Raw genomic sequence first — 12,429 nt, forward strand, 5'->3', positions numbered from 1 at the left:
TAAAACTGTTCGACCAAATTTGATAAAAGATTGGAGTTCAAGACGCTAAAATCTACCAAATCAATCATTAAAAAGCACCAAAATTCTGATGCCTTGAGTGAATTAAATTATGTCAAAGCTTATGGTACAGCGTGTTTATTAAAGAAAAACCTACTGAAATGTTTTAAAACACTCATATTTTTCATTTTCTCACACGCCGTGGTTAAGTTCTCACAAACGTGGTTAAGTGTCTATAACTAGAAAAAAAATATTTTGTTTAATGTACAGTTTTTTTCAATTCTTTAATTACTTGCCGAATTTTTTAGTCAAACTATTTAAATTTTAGAAATAATTTACAACAAATTTGTCTTTGTTTTTCAATTCTGAATTATTGTGTACTTGACACATAAGCCCTTAAATCTAAATTTTTAATAAGAAAAACAAAGTATTAACCTTCTGTTCTTTCCAGGACTCAATATTTCAATCAAAGTGACAAAATACTTTAGCTTGCAATTTTAAACATTTGAACCTGCAATTGAAAATTTGAAAACTTTTCATAATTTTTTTTATATAAATTCGTGTTTTATGAATCGATTATTTGAAAATCATAATCATAATCTTAAAAAGTTTAAAAAAAAGATTCGAAGTAGCAACTTTAAACTTAATTTTAATGCGGAATGTTTACTAGCTTTGTATTTGTTTACAACAAAACTTGGAACTCCTTATTATTCATTTTTTCATGAACTCATCAGTTTTCTTGAACTTTTTAAGCCGTTCATTTTGACAACTAGAGGATTTTTTTATGAAAAGGTTTTATCTCTGACTTTTAATAATAATAAATATACTCTTCTTTATCATGAATCTATTATTTGAATCCTGTAGTTTAGGTTTAATCTTAATTCACTATTAAAATTATTTGTTTTTAATCTGTATTGTGAATCAGAATTAAAATATTAATTACAAAGATCTGAATCTGACTTTTCATTTTTGGATTGCCATTTCAAAGCTTTAAATTTATTAATTTTGTGTAAGAATTAAGTTTTAGAACTTCGAATTTGAATATAAAACCAAATGCCTTTTTTCATATTTGGAAAACTATTATCGAAATATTTAAAATGCATCTTGAAAAACATGATGTAAATTTGATATGAAATGAAAAACCAAATTAACCAGGAAGAACCAGGATTTCCAGCAGCTTTTCATTCCTAATTACTTATGATTATTTGAACGGAAAATCAAGAAACCTGAACCGGACACAGAATCCGGAATACGAAAATAGGAATAACATTTTGATTATGGAAATTATGGAATCAGGATTCAGAACCTCCGAAATAGGTCGATTTTAATTCAAAATTTAATATTTAGACCAGTCTTTCGATGAACAAGTGAAGAAATTTTGAAAAAGTGTAGCAGAATTTTGGACTACGAATAGATTTTGGGGTTTTTTGGCACAAGAGTTTTTAATCTAGATTGCTACTTTTAATCAACCTAACTCTATTATCATAACTTGTTTCTGAATTTAAAATTCTAAGTGTAGAGTAGAAAACCTCGTTTGCTTTTTTTGATCTCATGGGGGGGGTTTAACCCCCAAAACCCCCCCCGTTCCTACGGCCATGGCTCTTGTATCCATATTTTGATGAATTTGCATGATTCTGTGATGTGTGATTCTGTGATAGGAATAATGTAGATTACTTCTCCTATTCATTCGAGCTATTAGTTTGAACTGGGCTTCTTTTTTATATATTAAAAGATTATATGAACTAAAATCCTTTTTTTTTTTCTTTCTTTTTTTCTCTTTTCTTTTGTTTTTCATGTATGCATGCATTACCGCCACTACCGCCAAATCAATTGGTTATACGATGACCCGGGACGTCGAGTTTGAAATAACTCGAGTAAACTTCAAGCCATCACCTAACATCAAAGGACCCCTAAGATGGTTTCGCAACATATGGCTCTCATCCCAAGGATTTTATCAACAGCTGAACATAGAGTTCTATAACATGGTGAGAGCGTTCCAATTTATTTTATTGTTTTAAATTATATATAAATACTGTAGTTAGTTTCGTTGGGATTAATTAAGCGACCTGTCTCAAACCGCCAACGTATTTCCTCCAACTGGTATCATGAGGGGTTAGTTCACTATCTTGTTCTGCTTTCAGTTCATATTCATCTGAAGTGGACTTAAGGAAGTGCAGGATGGTATAACCAACGTCTCAAGATCGCTTACTATTCTAAGCTGCCTACTCTAAACTTTTATTTCCCCGACCCCTCTACCCACATTTCACTTTCAGCGTCAGCTTCCCACAGCTATTTAAACGCCACAAAAAAAAAAAAAAAAAAAAATAAATATACTCTTCTTTCAATCTAATTAAATTAAACCATCAACCAATGAATAAATTCTTCAAAGTTCAAAATTGATTTTTTTTTCAGCCATCGAAAAATTATATTTTAAATCGCGACTAAATAGTTTTTGTTTCAAAATACTACAGCGGCATTTTTCAATCAGTTGAAAATGAAGAAAAAAATTTAAATTTAAATGAATAAAAATTTACAATTACTATCATTTTCCTATTTCGATTATTTTAAATTTGCTTAGAAATTCTTTTGAAACAAATTTCTAGTTAAGAATAAAGAACATCATTTAAAAAAAATCTTCAATGACTTACAGCAAATTTTAAACTTCCATTGTGATATGATTTAAAAAATTTGTTTTTTTTATCAATCCAATTTGTGTGGTAATCATGAGTGAGAAACGGTGTTACAAATTCCATTTCTTTTTATAGTTTTCTATTGGTATTAGTATTGTTTTTAGCTAAATTTGAATTTCAGAAGAAGAAAAGAAAAAGAAAAGATTTGAAAGACCAAAAAGAAAGAAAGATTTGTCCAAATTAACAAAATAAATAATAAAAAATCATAAACTTTTTCAACGGATTCGTAAATTTATTTGCACTGTTTATCTCATTTTGTCTGCGTAAATCGATAAGATATATAGACAGTTAGCTGACCCGGTAAACTGTGTTTTACTTTTGAATTAGTGAATCGTTATAAAGTCGTCACATAGAATCTAATCGGATAAAATAAATCATTTCTCCGCAAAGAAATAACGTACAACAAAAGTAAAAATGGCATTTTATAGGGTTTTCATTGCACTTTAAGGAAAAATACATAAAAATCATTCGTCAGCTTTTCGGATGAATTTTTGAACTTTTTTTGTGATACCACCCATCATTTTCTGAACAGTACTGCTGGTAACCTCATTCGCCATCTTGTTCCACCACTTTTCCATTTGAGCGGGTTTTTTCATGGTTCTGCCACATTTCTTCAGTTTGCCCTTAATTATTGACCAATATTTCTCGATGGGACGAAAATCCGGACAGTTTGGTGGATTGATACATTTTTCAACCAAATCGATCTTGTTCTACTTATACCACTTAACGACATCCCGGCTGTAGTGGCAGCTTGCCAGGTCCGGCCAGAACTTCACCGGACCGAATGAATGGCAAAACCTTCTTCTGGAGACATTCTTCTTTGTAAACATTTCCATTCATTGTGTCCCCAGTGATGAAAATCTTAGTCTTCTTCCCGCACAACTACAGATCCCTTGCCAAATCATCAACTTACGAGCAAATTTATCTGCGAAAACAAACTTGAATCTACCCGCAACATTCCCTTTACGCTTCGCAAGGTAAAATTTGTTACCGGGTATTTGTCCAAAATCCATTTTGACGTGAGTTTCGTCGTCCATCAAAAAGCATCCGTTGTACTTGGTCAACACTTTCTCGTACAACTTCCTTCCCTGGTTTTGGCAACCAGGTTTTGTTTCAGCGTCCTGTTGGGGTGTTTGCTTGCATGATACTACCGCAAGCCTTCTCGCAAACAAATTCGTCGAGCTGTACTGTGATTCGTCTTGAATTTTTTCGCCAAATCACGCAAGGAGATTCCAGGATTATTGTGAACTGATGGAATTACCTTTACTCGCAGCTTCCGGTCATATGTTCCACTTTTACGCCTGGTTTGTTTTGCTCGATCCACCGTAAGGGTCTCCCGGTAACGTTGCAGCACCGAATTTACAGTCGATTTTGGATATTCCAGGAATTTCGCGATCTTTACCCCTGACCACGTCGGTTTCTCTAAGTGAGTGTGCAGAATTTTCTCTCGCCTTTCGCGTTCCATCGTCGATAACTTTTGACTGACGGCTTCAATCTTGATCAAATTTTCACCACTTAGTAAACAAACCATCCGGATTAAAACACTGTCAATAGATTCGCGATGTGACAACTAGGGGCGCTGCAGTAAATGAAAAGATGCGACCAGATTTTTTGTGAAACAGGCTTTAACCTTGAGGATACAAGAAAACGCCTAAAAATGCAGTTATCTATTCAAATAGTTCATAGAAGCATTATTTTTTTACTTTTACACAGAAAATTTTATAATATAATCTTGATTTTTGTTTAAAAACCTTTGTGCTACTATTCGTATTTCGTATTTTTTTTATATTTGTTGTCCTCAACGCCAATTGCTCCTTCGAAAAACATGGTAAACTTATGCTTGATTTATCCGTTGAACAATTTAAAAAAATTGTAGTATTCTTTATGATTTTCAATCATTCATCCAAGTTTCGCTCACTGTATTGGCTGAAATATTCAACCGGTACGCCTCGTTATACTTGTAAACTATGCGGTAATTATACACATTCGCAACAAAATCATTTCAATCACCTCCCCTGCGAGCTCGGTGGGAACGGGTATGTTCCTTTTGGATCGATTATAAAGCGCAACACCTTCACTTCGCATCTCGACATTGGAAGCTGCAGGTGTCTACCCTACGTGTGTATGAATGTAAGTTGGTAGGTAGGTCAGCAATTGATGGGGGTTTCTTTCAAGCTGGAACGAAAACTGTTCCCATTTTCTGCACCCCCGTATAACGTGAAGCGTACACTACATTTGCACACCCCACATTGCTATTAAGGAAACGGGGTGCATTATTGTTAGGTGAGAGGCACTCGGAAACAACCTGTTTTTTTTTCCTATGAAACCATCCAGTTTGAAACTTGTAAAACTTGGTCAATGCACAGTTATCTTTGTGACTTACCACGGCACATACATATGTACATATTAAGTTCCTTGTTAAAAAAAAATTGTACAAAAAAGCTATTTTATTTTTTTCGTTTTCCTTGTAAAATTTAGTGGTCAGAAATGATTGAGTTTTAGTGTTAAAAAAAGTTTCCAAAGGTACAACTACAGTGTTAAATCGTGAGTTTGATGGATAATAATCTGCATTTGTGTTTTTTTAATATACGAAAAATATTGCCCAATTTCATCCTTGTTTTTCAAATCGTATGATTTTTGTTAAATGGGCCAGGGGGTTGAATATTTTATACTTTACTAGAACGATCAAAACTTACTCATGGTCTCATTATTGAAAGAAAGCAGTGTTAAAACCTTTAATGTTTACGACACAAACCAATCGAGGTTTCCATTTGATGATTGCTGTCTCATGTTTTTTTTATTTTTCTCAAATTGTTTTCAAATATTCTTAAGACGCCTTGAAATTAAACATACTCAATCCCAATATATACCTTCTGCCATTGAGGGTGTCATTCACGTTTGTGATGATAGGCAAAATTGAACATCAGCCCGTTTACAATACTCCCTGCTTAAAATCCCAAATATTAAAAAATCTAAACGATGCCTTCATCTTAAATCAAAGGCCACTTCTTCTTCGACCGGCAAAAATTGGTTAAACAGGCTTTCTCAAAGAGTAATCGATATTGTATTGACCACGAACAATTGTTATCTCAAGTTGAGATTCTCAAGACCATAATGAGTTATAAAGGGTGATACGGTCAAAATTTGGTCAATATCAACTTGACGTATTTCTTTCAATTGTGCATTTGAAAAACCTGAATACCCCTCATTTTGAAGGTGTGTGTGTGTGTAGAATGTTGCTCCTATTTTGATTTTGGAATTCACTCTTCAGTTGTCAAAATGCCGTCCAAGGAAGAAGAGCAGCGTATCAAAGCTTTGCTCGCGCATCGCGAAAATCCGAGCTACTCGCACGCAGCAAAGCTGGCAAAATCGCTGAAAGTTGCCAAATCAACCGTTACAAATGTAATTAAAGTGTTTGGGGAACGTTGGTCGACAGCCAGGAAGTCTGGATCGGGGGGAAATCGAAAACCGGGAGCCGCTGAGACGACAAAGAGAGTTGCCGGTAGTTTCAAGCGAAACCCTAACCTCTCTCTCCGAGATGCCGCAAATAAGCTGGGTGTATCGTCTACAACCGTGCATCGAGCCAAAAAACGAGCCGGATTATCGACTTACAAGAAGGTAGTGACTCCAAATCGCGGTGATAAACAAAATAAGACGGCCAAAGCACGACGATGCTGACGAAGTTTGATTGCGTGGTAATGGACGACGAAACCTACGTCAAAGCCGACTACAAGCAGCTTCCGAAACAGGATTATACGTCAAAAGGAAGGGGAAAGGTAGCAGATATTTTCAAGCACATGAAACTGTCAAAGTTCGCGAAGAAATATCTGGTTTGGCAAGCCATCTGTGCCTGTATCTTTCCTGAAGAAACACGTTGTTCCGAACTGTTTTGGCCGGATTTGGCATCTTGCCATTACGGTAAAAAGACCATGGAGTGGTATGCCGCCAACAACGTGCAGGTGGTTCCCAAGGACAAGAACCCTTTCAACACGCCAGAGCTCCGCCAAATTGAGAAATACTGGGCTATTGTCAAGCGGAACCTAAAGAAGACCAAAAAAACTGCTTAGGACGAGCAGCAGTTCAAGGCAAACTGGCTTTCTGCGGCGAAGAAGGTGGACAAGGTGGCTGTACAAAATCTAATGGCCCGGCAATTCGTATTTTGAAAAGCGGAAGCCTAACTGAATATTTTTCCTGAATTTGATACTTATTAAACTTGAAAAAGAAATTTAATTGGATTTTTTAAATAAACGATTTCACTGATTTACACGCGTTCTCCCTTGACAAAATTTTGACCGAATCACCCTTTATGCCTTTGCCAGTGGCAAGACTGTCGTGCTTTATCCGTCATGCGCGTAGTGAGGTTACGTCAATTGAGTACGGAGCCGTTCGGTTGATGAAAAAAAGATAGTCAAGTCAAGCGTGACGGGCGAAATTTACCAACCCTAATCTGAAGTCTGCCTTGGCGTAGGTTTCGTCGTCCATTACCACGCATTCAAACTTTGTCAACAATATCGTCCTTAGCTTGCGATTTGAAGTCATTTCTTTTTTAAGCTTCATGCACAGTTGTAGACGATATTCCCAACATATGTATTTGCGACATCTTGAACGGAGACTCTACTGATCACCATTGTGGCTCCCGGCTTTCCATTTCCTCCAGACCCAGGCTTCCTACACGGAAAAAAATTGCGTGGTTCTCCCGAAGACGTTGTCATGATAACTTTACCATTTCTGTGCCGTAGTATTTTCAACCACGAAAAGTATAACATCGATTTTGTTAAATCGCGCATGAAACATTATCGAAATTACTATGTACCTGGTAATTTTCGATAACTCTCAATGTTTGTTGTCAAAAATACTATGGTCATGATAATTTCATTATAATTTCTATTACAACTAGCGTTCGCATAGTAATTTAGACATCGTGGCACCAATTCATATCAACAAAATATTACGCACATGGTTCTTTTGAGAACAAAACATATTTGACTCAAAAACATCAGTGCGTATGATAATTTTACTCTGGTAAACATTCTTGTTGTTCAAAGCCGTGTGTAAACAAACAAATTTTGAGTTTCGTAACTTTGAAAATCTTTCCAGACCATCGGGAGAACACACAAACATTGACCGACGTGTGTCGGAAGTGTGCATTTTAATGTTTTTAATTATGTAATAATGCATGCATGGAAATAAACAAACAAACATACATAGTAATTTTACCATTTAAATCAAGCTCCTCGCTCCTCCTAATCTTTATCATAACACATACTAGTTTCATCATGAAACATATCAATTTTACTAGGCACGAAGTAAAACAATGCATCATTTCATTGACAATTTTACTAAAACGCAGTCGAATTTACTATGCGCAGGCAAATTGAGCACATGGTTGCCTGTTGTTCATTTAAACTACGGATTTAGTAGTTTTACTATGCTTTTTTTGTGTGTGTAGTTGTCGAAAAAAGTTCCCCGAACACTTTTATTAATTTGGTGACGATTGATTTCTCCACATTCAACTATTTTGGCATTTCTGCGTGCGCGTGTAGTTTGGATTTTCACGACGCATGTACAAAATTTTGATTCGTATCTCCTCTTGCTTGGACACCATTTTGATAACTATTATTAAATCTTATGAGAAAATACAAATAGAAGCATCATTCTGTATGTTGGTTATCCACCATGAGTGCACGGATTCACCGCAGTTTCTGCCTAAGTATGTGTTCACATGCATTCTTTAGACTATTAAGTTCGCCAAATCTAGAATGCAGCTCGTATACCATACCCGGACCCCATGGCTTCGTATGAACTGTTATGGTCTGAATGTATTGTGTTGATGTATAGGTATATTATGGAAGAACGAGTCTTTCAGGTGGGCTAGTTTACTTACAGGTATTCCGGCATCCGTGTATATAGCTGGCCAGCTAGCAACTGATTGAACGTCCTAGCTTCGGCTGGACATATACTAAAATTGGAACGATACAGAGAAGATTAGCATGGCCCCTGCGCAAGGATGACACGCAAAATCGTGAAGCGTTCCACATTTTTTCTATGGGGTAACAATAACCACAACCCTGCTGGATTTGCTGTAGAAGAAACTGTGGCGTCACACAACCTCATCATTCTTAACAACACACAACAAACATTTCTCTCTGCATCTGGACACACATCGGCAATCGACCTAGCTTTGGTGTCGATAGAAATCGCAAAAGATTTGCATTGGCAAGTAGAGAATGATTGCTATAGCAGCGACCACTTTCCTGCAGTGATATCCACATTCAACAGCACTACACCATACAAAACAAAACCCCGCTGGTTAGAAGATCGAGCTAATTGGACGTTGTACGAACGCCTCATGGAAACCTCCTTTTCAAGAAACTCATCTCCGAACATAACCGAAATAACGCGAGCCATCAATCATGCTGCCGCACAGTCCATACCAAAAACTAACGGTCAAACGAATAGGAAGGCGGTACCATGGTGGAGTGAAGAGATTGCTGCAGTAATAAAAACCAGACGAACAGCTTTACGCAAATTACGCAAATTGCCCCCGGCACATCCTCGTCGTAACAAAGCGCTCAGCGACTTTAAAACTGCACGAGCGAAGGCGCGTCTGGCTGTCATCCAAGCAAAAAGAGATTCGTGGGTAAATTTTCTGAACTCCATCAACACACAAGCTCCGATCCCGTTTATTTGGAGGCAATACAACGCGTTTGCAGGCAAACGAATGCACAAGCCGATCACTTTGAAAATGCCGACAGGCTACGTCAATGAACCGCTCGATGTTGCCAACGTACTAGCTGACTTCTTCCAACAAGTATCAAGTGGACCACAAATTCCCCAAAAAATCAATAACCAGATTCCTACTGACGAGTCACTGGACGAAAAGTTTTCTTTACCAGAACTGATGTGGGCTATCGATCGCGGCCGAGGAAAATCGACAGGCCCGGACGATATTACTCCAAACATGATAAGGAAGTTACCGTATGCAACTAAATTACAACTGCTTGACGCAATTAATGAAATTTGGACGATAGATCGCATCCCTGACATCTGGAAGCAGGCTATAACTATCGCAATTCCGAAAGCGGGAAAACCCTCAGAAGTACTGGGTAACCAGAGACCCATCTCATTACTAAGCTGCGTAGGGAAGGTAATGGAACGGATGGTGAATCGAAGACTCATCGAGGTCCTAGAAAAACGGAAACTTTTGTCAACTCAGCAGTTTGGATTTCGCAGAGGACGAGGTGTAGATACCCACTTAATTCAATTTGAAGAAGCGATCCGAGAACCGTTCGGAGATGGTCTACATAGTGACGTTGCTACTCTCGACCTGTCCAAGGCGTACGACACGGTGCAGCGGGGCCCGATTCTCGATACCCTATACAGATGGAAAATAGGTGGCCGTATGGTGAGATTTATTGCTGACTTCTTTAAAAACAGAACCTTCAGAGTAGCAGTAGGTGGCCAACTTTCAAGCCCAAAAACACAGGATAATGGAGTGCCGCAGGGCTCTGTACTCTCAGTCACTTTGTTCCTGATATCTATGGAACCACTGTACGAAAGTATACCTCGGGGCATACGCTATTTTGGGTACGCAGATGATTTCATACTTATTGCTTCTGGTCGTAACCCTAAAACAGTCCGCAAACAACTACAGATCGCGGTTACATCTGTAACCGAAAAGGCAACGGCATCGGGATTCAAAATATCACCGAACAAATCAGAACTACTCCACGTCTGTCGCAAAATAAGACATCGAAATGTTCCACCTCTACTGATAACAAATAACATCGTTCCTGAAGTGAAGTCAATCAAAATACTCGGCGTAACATTTACGCGTCGGTTAAGTCCTGGAAAACACCTAGCGAATCTTCGAAATTCCGCCAACTCTAGCAACAACCTGCTGAAGGTTTTCAGCAACCGGAGAACAAGTGCAGATAGGCGAGTATTACTTAATTTTTTCACAAGTACTACAATTTCTCGAATGCTCCATGGTATAGTGACGACTAATCTCCACCTGAACCAGATCCACAAAAGCCTGAAAACACAATACACAGCGGGTGTTAGAATAGCCAGCGGTGCATTTGCAACTAGCCCTATCGATTCTATCTACTCAGAAGCGGGAGTTCTACCGTGGGAACAATTTCTGATAAACACGCTAGCCGTAAAATCTGTAAACTTGCAATCAAAACTTCTTCAAAATGAAAAACGCAATCGGGTTTTGGAACCTCCTTTCTTTGGTCGCACCAAAGAACAGTTCAGTGAGGAAACCAATAACAGTTTACCTCCTGCAGCCAAAGTAGTCCGTTTTGGTCCACGAGAATGGAACTCTTCCCCACCAAGAATCGACTGGTCGGTCAAGAGAGGTTTCAAAGTGGGACAAGCGGCAACAGTTGCCAAACAGTTGTTTGCAAATCTGAAATCTAGTTACAAAGGATTTCACGTCATTTTTACCGATGGTTCTCGAGACTTGAACAGCAAAGTGGGATTCTCAGCGACAGACTTAAAAACCGAAATTTATGATGCACTTCCTCCTCACTGTACAGTTTTCTCAGCAGAATCCTATGCTATACTAACAGCTTTAACTGAAATTGGGCAAAAATCCAGAAAATCGGTTCTCATATGCAGTGATTCTGCAAGTGCCTTGCAAGCAATCCAATCAGGAACGTCGCCTCACCCGTGGATTAAAAAAATTGAAGAAGCATGCAAAAAACAAAATGCAGTCTTAGCGTGGATCCCAGGACACGTTGGTATTGAAGGAAACTGCCGAGCAGATACCCTTGCTGCGGAAGGAAAAGAAAAAACACCGCTGGATATCGATGTACCAGTACAGGACATAAAATTGTGGATCAATTCTATTGTACAGCAAGTATGGCAAACTCAATGGTTTGGCAATTCTAATTTCCTGAGACAAATAAAAAATTCTACTCAAAAGTGGAATGACCGGAACGATCAAGTAGAACGCAGGGCCCTCACCCGGGCTAGAATCGGCCACTCGGTTGCTACACACGGATTCCTGATGGTGAAGGGAGGATCACCTAACTGTGGTACTTGTGGGACCAGAAACGATATGAAACATTTACTGTTCAATTGTATAAAATACGATACTCTAAGACAAAAACATCAGATCGATCCTAATCCTTGCATTAGTTTAAAAAATGAAAAACAAGCTGAAGACAAAATGATAGATTTTTTAAAGGAATCAAAAATCATAGAATTACTTTAAATTAGATTATGGTTTGCTAGGGGTGAATGACACCATTGTTAAAATCCCAAAAATAAATAAATTAAAAAAAAAAAAACTGATTGAACATTCGTATTATATAGTCAGTTATATGAGGAAACACATCTTACCTATCGGCCACTCATGGAATTCGAACCCAAAAGTTTTCTTGCCGATACCGGGAATCGAACCCAGTACGCCTGGCATACCGAAACCAGACTCGCGCCAGCCTATCCACTAGACCAGCGGTCGGCAACCTTTTGAGACAGAAGAGCCAAAAATTGCAAATTAAGGAAATGTCCAAATTTCAAAGAGCCGCAATTCATTTTATCCTTACTAGGACAAATAATGGTGATCGCTAAGATACATTGCATCCTGATGTTAACTCAGTTTTCACAACGCTGCAGATTTTCGTTGTTTTATTGGCAAACGGAAGCGATTCTTTCTTCTGAATCAATACATTTTCATAAAGGGTACAGCTTAGTAATGTTGAAATTTTGGCGATTTACCATCGTGACCTGA

The 12,429-nt window shown here is 37.8% G+C and overlaps 1 protein-coding gene and 1 non-coding gene across 4 annotated transcripts in view; both read left to right on the forward strand.

Annotated features, from left to right (window-relative positions):
- LOC129758325 (cAMP-dependent protein kinase inhibitor beta-like) overlaps positions 1-12,429 on the forward strand; it is a 35,143-nt gene that overhangs the window by 5,060 nt on the left and 17,654 nt on the right. The gene's annotated exons all lie outside the window — the stretch shown is intronic.
- Positions 8,623-8,729, forward strand: LOC129758888 (U6 spliceosomal RNA). The gene has a single exon (XR_008740113.1). It is a non-coding gene; the product is annotated as a U6 spliceosomal RNA (small nuclear RNA).

Source organism: Uranotaenia lowii, chromosome 3 (assembly GCF_029784155.1).
Source record: "Uranotaenia lowii strain MFRU-FL chromosome 3, ASM2978415v1, whole genome shotgun sequence".
Lineage (NCBI taxonomy): Eukaryota > Metazoa > Arthropoda > Insecta > Diptera > Culicidae > Uranotaenia > Uranotaenia lowii.